Source organism: Felis catus, chromosome D3, assembly GCF_018350175.1.
Source record: "Felis catus isolate Fca126 chromosome D3, F.catus_Fca126_mat1.0, whole genome shotgun sequence".
NCBI lineage: Eukaryota > Metazoa > Chordata > Mammalia > Carnivora > Felidae > Felis > Felis catus.
Window position 1 is genome coordinate 11,905,836 of NC_058379.1, and position 12,465 is coordinate 11,918,300.

A 12,465-nucleotide genomic window follows, 5' to 3' on the forward strand; every position below is an offset into this window, starting at 1 on the left:
GAGAAGAACGAGATTCCAGAGATGTGTTTCCAGGCCCAGGGCAGCCCGGGGAGCCTCTGGAGACGGGGGAGGGAGCCCCAAATTGCGGGAGGCCGGGCCGGCAAAGGGAGTCCCGACACCTCAACCACTGGAGAACATTCTCTGGGAGCGTTAAGCAGCCCGTGGGGAAGAGGGAACCACAGGATATGATTTATTTACCTACTCCCTGACAAAATCTTTCCCAGAAGGCTGAGGATAGTAATTCTCTGTAATTATATCTCATTCGAGGTTCTGCAGGCTCTTAGCCTCGTTAACTCATTAGTGCTCCCGGCACACCTTGGGGGGGGGGGGAAGGAAGTGGGGGAGGGGATGACCAACTTCGGCGGCCAGATGGGGGAAACCGAGGCACCCCCGGCGAGAGGTGCAGAATCAGAACTGGGACCTCCTGGAGGGCAAATGCTTAAAGGGAGGAGAGGGAGAGGTTAAGCATGGGGTCTGGGTTCAGTCTCTCTTCTTCCTGTGTGATCTGGGGAAAGTCCCCCAGCCTCTCTGGGCCAGGGTTCCCTGAGCTGCAGACAAAGAGAGCCGGGTACAGAGGCCTCCATGGCCCCTGACTCAAGAGCCCGTTTGGAAATTTAACCTCCCGCCGAGTCATGGAGATGTGACGATGAGAGTGGCTTTCGGGGAGACCAGAAGTGGAAGTTGGTCACGTGGCCCACAGGAGACACGGCAAGGAAGGCTTCGTGACCTTCAGAGGCCCGTCGCGAGCCTCAGGTTGAATTTATAGTATCGAGAGGCCATTCCGTTCAGGGCTGTTGGCTGCAGGGGGGTCAGAAACGGGTGTGGTGGAAAACTGGGGTTTTCTTGTTTCTAGAAACCCTGATTTGTCTCCCCTTTGGGTCCATGTGTTGACGGCTTCTTCTCCAGGTCCCGTTGGCGGGGGACATTCGAAAGCCATGCCCTTTCCCCTGTAAGAATTTCCACTGGCCGGAAGGAGGGAACCGAGAGCCGTGGAAGTTCTTCGGGAATCACGAAGCGATCCTCACGTGTTGGTGTGGCGATTGTTACATTTTCCCCTGGCCTTCTTCCTCATTGAGTCAAGGACAGAATTTAGGGAACGGAAGATGGGACGTGAGATCGGGGAGGGGAACAATAATTGACGGAGCCTCTACTATGGTTCTAGGTCCCATGTGATCGCTTTCCGTCCGTCGTCCTGCCCGCTCAACAATCCTGTGAGGTACAGATCCCATTGTACAGATGGGCACATTGAGGCTCGGGAAGGTCGAGCAGTTGGGCCAAGGCTTCGCAGCCAGGCTGTGACAGAACCAGGATTTGAACCAAGGTGTCTCTGGGTAGACAATACACTCTGTCCAGTGGTCCGAGCTTGCGTGAAGAGAGAGAGGTGGCCTCTGAGGCCGTGCGAAATCTTCGACTTCTTCTCCCTCGCCTTGGCCCGAAACTGGTTTGGGAGAGAGGGAATGAGAAACCAGGATCTTTTCTTTCGGGTTCCACTTCCACCTCGGGCTTTAGATCAGGGAATCTCTTGGCAGGAAATAGTTGCGTCTGACTATTCGACCGGGAAGAGTTAACTGTAAGGGCTACTTACAAGGGGGCGAGTAGGGTTAAGGGACCCAGCAAGGGACACTGGAGTTCTCTGGGGCCAGCAACCGTGGGAGCCGTTATCCCCCTCAGGGCTGCAGGGGCTGGGGGTGGGGGATGGGGGGAGATGCACAGAGCCAGAGAGGGTTGGAACCACGCAGACGGGCTGTCCACATGAACCACTGTCGTGGAGGGTGATGTTTGGGGAGGAGTAGGGACTAGATACCCTGACATGATCTTTCAATCCGCCCTCCCTCCTGTCCGTAGCCAGTGCCTTCCATCAGCTGAGTCCAGTCACTCAAGAGGGCAAGAGCCTGGTGATGAATCTTCAGCGGCTGGGTGTCTGGGGAGCGGGATTGAAGGTCGAGCACAGACGTGCGTGATGCAGGCATAGACATGGCCCCATCCCCCGTCCCTTTCGAGCCTGCCATCGGGGACACAGCCAGTGACCTTGAGACTGTTTTCTGCAGAGAAGGGCGACTCTTGGGTGCATTTCAGTAGGTGCACCGGGAATTTCTTGGAACGGTGGCGGGCCCACCAAATCCTCCCCGAAACACTCTCTCCACCTGTCAGCGCCCCGATAGGCTCAAGTGTGTGGCTGTCGCACTTGGAGAGGAATTTGGAGGGTGTATGTCTCCGGGGCATTCTCCAGCCCCTTTTTATCAGGAGTCTCATTTTAAAGGTAGTGTGTATTGGGGGCGCCTGGGTGGCTCAGTCGGTTGAGAGTCCAACTCTGGCTCAGGTCGTGGTCTTGCAGTTCGCGGGTTCGAGCCCCGCGTCGGGCTCTGTGCTGACAGCTCGGAGCCTGCTTCGGATTCTGTGTCTCCCTCTCTCTCTCTCTGCCCCTCCCCCGCTCACGCTCTGTCTCTCTCTCTCTCAAAAGTAAATAAACATTAAAATTTTTTTTTCAATAATAGAATAAAAGTAAAATGAGGAGATAGCGGAATTCATAATTCATCGAATGCTTTCCACGCGTCATGGCCTGTGATAGGCTCTTGCTATTTTCAGCTTCTAACTTCCCTGGAGCTCTGAGAGGTAGGTATTCTGGGCCTTCTGTCCTGATCAGGACATAGAGGTTCAGAGATTTAACTTGCCCAAGGCCAGTCACCAAGGAAACGGTAAAGGCAGGAGGGAAACCCGAGGCTCGGCGGGCTGGGGCAAACCGTTTCCTGGCTACCGACGATGTGCTAGGTGAAGGAAAGCAAGACCACGGGAGGTTGCGAAGCTGCTCTCTGGGTTTGAACTTGCCCGTGACAAGATGGGCACGGACACCAAGCCACGTTCCCTACGCTCCGTGTGACTGAAGGTGAGTCCCGGCTAGTGTCTCCCCTATGTGAGATGGGCCAATATTCCCCATGGCTGCGTGGGATTGTGAAAGGACTGGGTGGCCAGAGGGACCACGAGGAACAGGAGGTCTTAGGAGGTCATTTGGCCTGGCTCGTGAATTCCAGCCCCGCATCAGGCTCTCTGCTGTCAGTGCAGAACCCACTTCGGATCCTCTGCCCCCCCCCTCTCTCTGCCCCTCCCCTGCTCATTCTCTCCCTCTCTCTCTTTCAAGATAAAGAAATAAACTTAAAAAAATGTAGGAGTCAGCTTGGGGGGGTCATAACAAAATGGTACAAACGGAGCGGCTTAAACAACAGAAATTTGTTTGCTCACAATTCTGGAGGCTAGAAGTCCAAGGTCAAGGTGCTGGGAGGGTCAGTTTCCTCCGAGGCTTCTCTCCTTGGCTCGCAGGTGGCCACCTTCTTGTTTCTCTTCACATGGCTGTCCTTCTATGCGCGCGTGCCCCGGCGTCCCTAATGTGCCCTATTCTTTTCTTGTAAGGACACTAGCCAGATTGGATGAGGCCACCCTAAAGAACCCCTCTAACGTAATCACCTCTTTAAATACCCTGCGTCCAAATACAGCCACATCCTGGGGTGGGGGGTGGGGGTCAGGGCTCCCACGCAGGAATTTCGGGGAGTTGGACACATTTCAGACCCTAACAAACCCACTTATTTTATTTTTTTTGTTTTTAGTTCCCACACGAGATGAGGTTGAACCTTATGAAATTGCCGGCAGCCAATCAAGTTCGAGCTACAAAACGAGCGAGTCCCTTTGGAGCCTGTCCCGCGCGGCTGGTAGAGGACGGAGGTGCGGGGACCTCCCACCTCTGGCTGTGCGAACCCCTCGGGACAGATGTGCAAGAAAGACGGCAGGTGGGAAGAAACCTGCAGAGACCCCTCTCAGGTCCGGAACAGGGTCCCTCTTGCCGCCCCCCCCCCCCCAGGCTAATTCTGAGGCTGCAAATCTCCCTGTTCTTCACCGCCCTACCTGGGTTGTGTGCGGTGTGTCTCCTACCCGTGTTTCTTGCCCTACGGAAGTTCACTTTCTTCTTCCTTCCTTCGTCTCCTCTCCTCCGGGGAATCTGAGTCCCAGAGAGGCTCTCCTTATGGGAAAAGCAGGCAGGCTCACCTCATAGCCGTGGCTAGAAGGGTCTAAGCATCTTACAAATACGAAGAGCTTTACCCTGAGGTCAGCCCTATGAGGGAGGTGTGGGAGATGGGGAGAATGGGGCACCGAGACATTCTAGAACTTTCCTAGAGCCGTGCGTGCTAATAAATGGCAAAGCTGGGCTTTGAACGCAGGCAGACTGGCAGTTCTAGGTCCCACCCTCTTTTTTTTTTTTTTAATGTTTATTTATTTATTTTGAGACAGAGATAGGGAGCGAGTGGGGGAGGGGCAGGGGGAGAGGGAGACAGAGAATCCCAAGCAGGCTCCCTACTGTCAGCAGAGCCCAGTGGAGGGCTTGACCTTACAAACCGTGAGGTCATGACCTGAGCGGAAATCAAGGGTCGGACGCTTAACCGCTTCACCGACTGAGCCACCCGGGCGCCCCTAGACGCTACGCTCTTGACCACTACGCACCTGCCTCTTGCAGGACTGATGAGTCCCGCCGGGGACATCAGAGTGAGAACCTGATGAACTCCAGTTCCGACAGGTCACTGGGGACAGCGGCAGAAGTTTCTTTCTCCAGGCTCCATCCAAGGGACGGGACTCTGTGTCTTCGACCAGGATAGCCCTCAGTTCTTGCCCTCTCCTGGGCAACCTGTGGCCTCTCCGAGGGGACCGGAAGTGACAGCTGAGACTGGTTTTGTGACGCGCCGTCACGGGAATCTGAGAGCATAGAGGCTTTGAGGTTGGCGGTAGTGACCCGCCTCACGGCCTGACGGGGAGGGTGCACGAGGTAGCGCATGGAACAAGGTCGGCACAGAGCCGGGCGCTCAGAAGGCACGCTGCGCGGCGGCTGTGGTTGGCCTCGTTGATTGTTCTGTAGCCTGTTAATTCCTAAGACTGGGATACAAATTCGACGGTTTGCAGGGTGCCTGACAGAATCTGTTTTTTCAGGAGTAGACGGGAAGGAGGCATTGGGAGTTGCAGGGCACTTACCTAAGCCAGGCGCCCTGGGAGTCGCTGGACGCACGCTGTCTCAGAATCTCCGCGAACAGCTCTGGAGAACACGATGCCCGTTTTATAGATGCAGAGACTAAGGTCCAGGGATGAGCTTGCTCAAGGTCGCTCAGCTGGTAAGGGGTGGATCACGGTTTCTGATGATCTTTTTCGCTTCACCTTTTCTCGGCTGAACTTTTTTTGTTTAAAATGGAGTGATAATTTTGCCTTTTGAAAAATTGTAAAAATGGCTATTTATTTTGAGAGTGAGAGAGAGAGAATGAGAGTGAGTGAGCGGGGGAGGGACAGAGAGAGAGAGGGAGAGAGAGAGAGAGAGAGAGAGAGAATCCCAAGCGAGCTGTCAATGAAGGGCCCAAAGCGGGGCTCAAACACACGTACTGTGAGATCATGACCTGAGCCAACATCGAGAGCCAAACACTCAAGGGGTGTCTGGCCGTCTGACTTTGGCTCAGGTCATGATCTTGCGGTTCGTGGGTTCGAGCCCCGCGTCGGGCTCTGTGCTGACAGCTCAGAGCCCGGAGCCCGCTTCGGATTCTGTGTCTCCCTCTCTCTCTGCCCCTCCCCTGCTCACATTCTGTCTCTCTCTCTCTCTCTCAAAAATATATAAACATTAAAAAAAAAAAAAAAAAAAGAATCGGACGCAACTGACTGAGCCACCCAGGTGCCCCCGGTGGGATAATTTTATATACAGCAAAATTCATCTTTTCCGTGTGTATGTTTCTATGAGTTTGATGGATGCAAACGGTCATGTCACTGTCACAAAGATCGGGATTTCTGTTTCCAACAGCCGCCCACATTCCCCTGTGCTCCTTTCAAGGCGGCCTTGGGGACCCCCCTTCTGTGTCCCTGTTTCCTCCCCACCTCTCTCTGTGTCTTTTGGATACCCCTCGGCCTCCTGGATCTCCCCACATTGGCATTTTCCAGTTCTCTTCTCATTAGTGTGTTTTTATTAGATGTCCCCCCCCCCCCCCCCCCCCCGCCGTGGTTCTACGACTTTCTGTGACAGCTATTTGCCAAGTTGCCAGCCCCCGCCTCATCTCCTTTTCCGGGCTTAAACATTCATCTCACAGCCCACCGGCCTCTCCACGAGAGCTGGCATTTCGGAGGTCCCCAGCAAAACTCTTAGCACTCTCCTCTGGCGACTTCTTTGTCTGGCATGACAACTTTCAGGGAAGGACCTCACCTCCTGCGGAGAGCCCTGGCCCCACACATTGGCTTCTATCTCTCACCTGCTCCGTGTGCTGGAACCCAAACTCTCACCTGATTCGGCCAAGCGGTCCTTCAAACTCTGCCTCCGGCCTACCTGCTTCTTTCTAACCGGACAGCCGCCCTCTTTGCCTACTTGGAGACTGTGAGCCTCCCTGTGGTTTCCTGCTCCTCTCCTATCAATTTTTGGGAGATCTTGAGACTGTAAATGTAGGCCCTCCTTCCGTCACACCTGAATGCTTTGCTTCCTTTAAAAAAAATTTTGGAGGGGGGGGGTGAGGAGAGCACAAGCAGGGAAGGGGACCGAGAAAGGGGGACTGGGGATCTGCAGCGGGCTCTGCGCTGATGGGCTGACGGCAGTGAGCCCGATGTGGGGCTCGAACTCACGAACCTCGAGAGCATGACCCGAGCCAAGGTCAGACGTTCACGCAACTGAGCCATGCAGGTGCCCCCTGAATGTTTTTCTGTTCCGTGTGGACGGAAGACAGCATCTCGGACAACATCCCTGTTTCTCAAGAGGGTCAACACCATCACGGATGGGAGAGCATCGTGCAACCAAGTGTTATGCCAATGACCATGAGGATGACCAGTGTTGTTCCTTCTCCCAGTTTCAGAGAGGGGCACCCACCCCCCCTTTTGTTCCTTTTTGTGATTCTGTGTCCTCCTGGCTGCTTTTCACGTCCTTTTCCAGAGCCTTCCCCCTTCCCACCCAGGAATGCCACATGGTGCTTCATCATTTCCAGTGACAGCCAAATAATTGAATTGTTATTGGTTTGGAAGGGGGAGAAATGTTTGCTAAATTGTTCCTCTTTGGATAATGTTCACGTACTTCCCAGTTGTGATTTATTTCTGCTGTTGGCAGGCTTTGCTGTCTGGAAACTAATTCTTCGATGGGAATGCGAAGGGAAATGGATAGCGGCGGGGTGCAATGCAGTGCATGGGGTTTCCTTTTGGACGTGAGATCTGGATGAAATGTCGGTAGAGTTTCTCTGGCTATGGGGAGGTGCAGGAGGTGGTCAGGGCATTGAGAATCTCGGGGTGCCCAGCTCTCTGTGAGCCGCACAGCAGGGTCTAGCCTCTTGAATCCGGGGGTGCGGGGAGGCTGTGCCTCATCGTTTGCTATTTGTGTGAGCACATTCCACTTCCAGGAGCACCCCTGAAAGCGTTCTTATCCGCATTTTGCAGATGGGGAAAGTGAGGCTCGGATGGGTGAAGGTCCCTGTGGTGGTTATCGGATGCTCCGGGACAAGCCACCGCGGACTTAGTGGCCTCAAGACCACTCACTTCTTACGCTCACAAATTCCGTGGGTCAGGAATTTGGATAGGGTATAGAAGGGATACCTTCTGCTCCATCATGTCTGAGACCTCAGCTTGGAAGACCTGAATGGCCAAGAGCGACTGGAACAGTTGGCCGGCTCATTCACTTGTCTGGAACCGGGGCTGGGTGGCTCACAGGCTGGGCTGAGCGGGGACAGTTGACTGGAACAACCCCACACGGCCTCTTCCTTCAGCCTGGGATCGACTCCTTGCATCACGGCACCGAGATTCATTTTTTTTTTTTAACGTTTATTTATTTTTGAGACAGAGAGAGACAGAGCATGAACGGGGGAGGGTCAGAGAGAGAGGGAGACACAGAATCCGAAACAGGCTCCAGGCTCTGAGCCGTCGGCACAGAGCCCGACTCGGGGCTCGAACTCACATACCGCGAGATCGTGACCTGAGCCGAAGTCGGACGCTTAACTGACTGGGCCACCCAGGCGCCCCACGGCACCGAGATTCATTATAGGAAGTGGCTCATGTGATTATGGGGGCTCAGAAGTCCCGGAGTCCTCCATTTGCAAGTCGGAGACCCAGAAAACCGGATGGTGTCATTCAGTCCAAGTCTGAGGGTCTACAGATGGGGGTCTACAGATGATGTAAACCCCCGTCAGAGCCCCAAGGCCCGAACACCAGAAGCAGTGATCCTAGCTCAAGCAGAGAGCAAATTTGTCCTTCCTCTTCCTTTTTGTTTGATGGGGGGCCCTCGACGGATCGCACGATACCCACCCACACTGGTGAGGAGTATCCTATTTAGCCAGTCCACTGGTCCAAATGTTAACCTCTTCTGGAAACACCCTCAGAGATACACCAAGAAATCAAGTTTTCCCAACCGCCTGGGCATCCCTTAGTCTCGTCAAAAAATTAGCCATCACATCACCTTATCCTGGATCATCATCCCAGCTTTTTATTATTTTTTTGTTAAAAAAATTTTTTTTAATGCTCATTTATTTTTGAGAGAGAGAGAGAGCGAGAGAGAGCGTGCGTGCGCAAGCAAGAATGGGGGAGGGGAAGAGAGAGAGAGGGAGACACAGAATCCAAAGCAGGCTCCAGGCTCCGAGCTGTCAGCACAGAACCCCACGTGGGGCTGGAACTCACGAACCGTGAGATCATGACCCGAGCAGAAGTCGGATGCTCAACTGACTGAGCCACCCAGGCGCCCCCACCCCCCAACAGCTTTTAAAACTTTGTTTGTTTGTTTTAAATTTTTATTCATGTTTTGAAAGACGGGGTGGGGGGGGCGGAGAGCATGAGCAGGGGAGGGGCAGAGAGAGAGGGAGACACAGAATCCAAAACAGGATCCAGGCTCTGAGCTGTCAGCTCAGACCCGGACGGGGGGCTCGAACTCACAAACCATGAGATCATGCCCCGAGCTGAAGTCAGATGCTTAACCAATTGAGTCACCCAGGTGCCCCTTAAAACTTTGTTTAACTGCCTGACATGAACAGGGAAAAATGCCTGCTGGGGGTGAGGGTGTAGAATAAAGAGGATCGGGCACTGAGTTGATGGCAGGATGCATGCTGGGCTGTGGGCTGGGTTCCTTCAGCCCGATGGCAGCCGCTCCCTTCCAGGGCTCAGGGTGTCTGGTGACGTGCCTCTGGGTGGCTGGCCCAGAGAGGGGCAGCCCCAGAGGCCGCACGGTGCCTGAAGAGGTCCTAGCAAGGGGTGTGGATCTCAGGCAGGAACAGCCTCCCCTGTTGAACGGGTCCCTGGGAGAGGAGGGTGGAGCCGTGAGGACATTCCCCCCTCCCATTTCCCCACCGACTGCCCAAGGCAGAGAGACAGGTCAAAGGGTGGTTTCCTCCTGTGGGCAGTCCCCAGGCAGGGGCATCTCTCCCAAATCCTGGTTGGCCGAGAGGGCCACACACAAACAGACGGAGGTTTCCCTGCAGTGGATGGTTAATTGTCTCCAGGTCGTAGGGACCTGCAGAATTAGGCCTTTCCGGACTGGACCAGGTCACACGGTCTAACCTCTTGAATCCGGTGGGCCCTGTCCCCACCCCCTGGCCACTCTCATTTCCTCGCCAGTTGTCCCGAAATCCAGGTCAGTTTCAAAGCCTGGGGCTCCAGGCTGCCTGAGCATGGGGTCACTTCCAGGGTCACTGACTGGACAAGGAGGTCAATTTCAGCAGGAAACCTACATGTAAGTGATGCTGGCTACATCAGGGTTCTGAACAAGGGGGCTTCAGCCTCTGCAATAGCCTGGCCTTTGCATTTCATTTTACACCTGGGGAGCCCGAGTCCTCCAGAAACTAATATTCATCATTTATGAAACAAACATGCTTAATAAATGTGTATCTACCTACCAGGCTTACAAAATAACTATCATTTGCAAACCTCACAATCCTGAGAAGGAGATTTTTTTTTTTTTTTTACGAATTCCCATGTTAATAGATTTTTTTCTTTTTTTTACACTTTCCCATTTAATAGATTTCCATTTGCTAGATGCGAATAGTGAGTCTCAGAGTGGTTAAGAGGCTTCTTCTCCGAGCTTACTCAGCTGGCCACCATCAAGTGGAACTTGAACTCTTCCCCGGTGGCCCCCCGTGCTCAGCCGTCTTCGGGATTTCACCTTGAACCTCTGAACCCAAAGGCTTGCCTGACAGCAGGCCGCTCTTTGGCTTCTGGCTTCCCAGTTGGGAGAGGAGGAAGCAGGGGCCCTCCCTCTGACCCACCCAGCCACCCACCCGAGGTACCATTAAAGTTAATTGTTTTTACTGCCAGTTTAACATAGTCTTGTAAATTTTTTTACGACGTGGCCCAGGAACGCCGAGCTGTGTGCAGAACTCAGGGACGGAATACAGTTTGAACACAGAAGCTGGGCCCACCCCCCCCCCCCGCCGCCATCCCCCCCCCCCCCCGGGAGGTGTAAGATGGCCGGTATCCTCAGCTCTCCAAGGGACCCCCTTTCCCTCATCCTGTGTTACCTGGCTGACAGTCTCCAGTGACACTGTGGCTGCACTTGGGAGATCCTGCACCCCACCCCCACTGACTGGATGGGTATCCCTCTTGACCTAAATTGGGGAATCCTCTGGAATCTGAAACCCCTAAGCCCTGGTAAGAGTTTCAGGACCTTTCAGAAAGATTCTGGGCAACTCCAGTGTGGCTCTGGGGGCGCTGGGTCTCTCCCAGCCTCGGGATGCACAGATGGGCTGGTCCAAGCAGGTGCAAATTGGGTGCTGGGGGTGCACATTCCAGATTGTGGGAAGCCTGGAGTTGCGGGTCTTGTCTTTTCTACTATTGCCTCCTAGAGAGCCCAGCCTTCCCTGACTGTCCCTTTAAGACGGGTAGCCCCAGAGTAGAGAAGGCAGTGGTTGCTGAGCACTGGGCGGCACTTGGCTTCCCCACCGAGACTTTCCCTGAGCCTGGTGTCTCTCTCCATCTCAATGCCTGGCATCCCCATCCTGAGGCTCTGTTTTGGCATCTGTCCGCGCTCGTATTAAACAAACTGCTACTTCCAATGCCCTCAGAAAGGTGTCAGGCACACCCCAAACATGTGTAATGGGTGACATATTTGGCATTCATGATTAAGCCCAAATACTCAGAAGGCCCTTTCTGTATGCAAAGCCTTGTGGTAGGTGCGGGGGGCGGGGGGCGGGGGGCGGGATATACAGAGAAGCCCGGCATCCTTGCATTTAAGGGGCTTTTAGTCTGGGCGTAAGCAAAATACGTAGACGTTAGGAATGGGAGGAACTTCGCAGCAACCCAACAGGTAAAGCGCGGGTTCTCAAAATGTATTCCGGAATCGGCCGCACCAGCAAAGCGCGCCCCGGGGAACCTGTTAGAAAATGCAAATTCTCCGGCCCCCTCGCTGACCTATTGAATCGGATCTCTGGGGTGGGGCCCGGAAATCTGGTTCTAACAGGCCTTCCAGGTGGCTGTAATGATCACTAAGGTTGAGAACCAGTGATACAATGGATACAGGCAGAGGCTTTGGAATGAGGCTTGAATTTCCCTGTTAGTTTCAAGGTTTTGGCCAACAAATCCGAAGAAGCTCAGTGGGGGCTGGGAGGAACAGAGAGGGAGGAGAGCTCGAGGAGTGCGGGTGGGGGAAACTGGCCCCAGCCCGGTGAAGATGAGGGTGAGGGGAATCTGCAGCCCTCTCCCCGACAGGGCCTCCTGGGTCAGCAGCTGCCCTTGTCGGCAGGATGAACCACTGGGCACGACCCAATTCGAGGAGGTCGGAGAGGAGCCTCAGGACGTGCCCACCCCATCTGGAGCCTGTAAACCCTGAGTTCAGCCCAACTCCGTCTCTGCCGGACAGCCTGCCTTTGGGGGCACCCTAACCTTTGTGAGAGCCTCGATTTCCTCGGTCTTGGGGGATCACTGAGGCTCGGATGAGCCTAGAGGCTGGTAGAAACTCCTAGGAAGCTGCACAGTCCCGCGTCAGGACCAATTTCCAGCGTTACTCAGGCCAGCAGCTCATAGAAAGTTCCTCTCTGGTGGGGACCACGAAGCCCGAGCGAGAGAGGTAGGTGGGGGCGCACGCTGGCTCGGGGCTGCGGGTATTGGGGGTGGTGGGGTCGTATGTATATCTTTTAGGAGAATAGTCCACTTGGGGTGGCACGGCCATAAGGTTCATGTGCAGGCTTTTCTCCAAAGCACCTGGAGTGATTTGGTGTCCGTAAGGCTAATGAGTTGCTGAGCCTGGGGGCTGACCTGGGAAGCAGGGGCCGGTCCGCCTGGACCTTGTGGGGGGCAGGGCGCACCGCGTGGGGCTTAGGCGACCTGGGTCTTCTCCCAAGTGGAGGCAACTGTGATGTAGAGAGAATCCGCGGCAGGAGAGCTTGATCCTAGTCTGGAGGGTTCCGTAGGCTTTCCAAGTGTTTTTTTTTTTTTTTTTTTTTTGCGTAAAACGCAAACAATGCTCGACCTCCAGCATAGGATCCAATGAGCCAATGATCTAGCTCC

The 12,465-nt window shown here is 54.4% G+C and overlaps 1 long non-coding RNA gene across 3 annotated transcripts; it reads left to right on the forward strand.

Annotated features, from left to right (window-relative positions):
• The first annotated feature begins 2,411 nt into the window (after nt 1-2,411).
• Nucleotides 2,412-10,280, forward strand: LOC109493207. 3 transcript variants are annotated; one of them, XR_006588108.1, is made up of 4 exons: nt 2,412-2,884; nt 3,600-3,779; nt 4,502-5,147; nt 9,985-10,280. It is a non-coding gene; the product is annotated as an uncharacterized LOC109493207 (long non-coding RNA). The 3 variants fall into 3 exon arrangements; XR_006588109.1 differs by lacking the exon at nt 9,985-10,280 and adding an exon at nt 7,100-8,544; XR_002737191.2 differs by having other exon boundaries at nt 2,419-2,884; nt 4,969-5,147.
• The last annotated feature ends 2,185 nt before the right edge of the window (nt 10,281-12,465 follow it).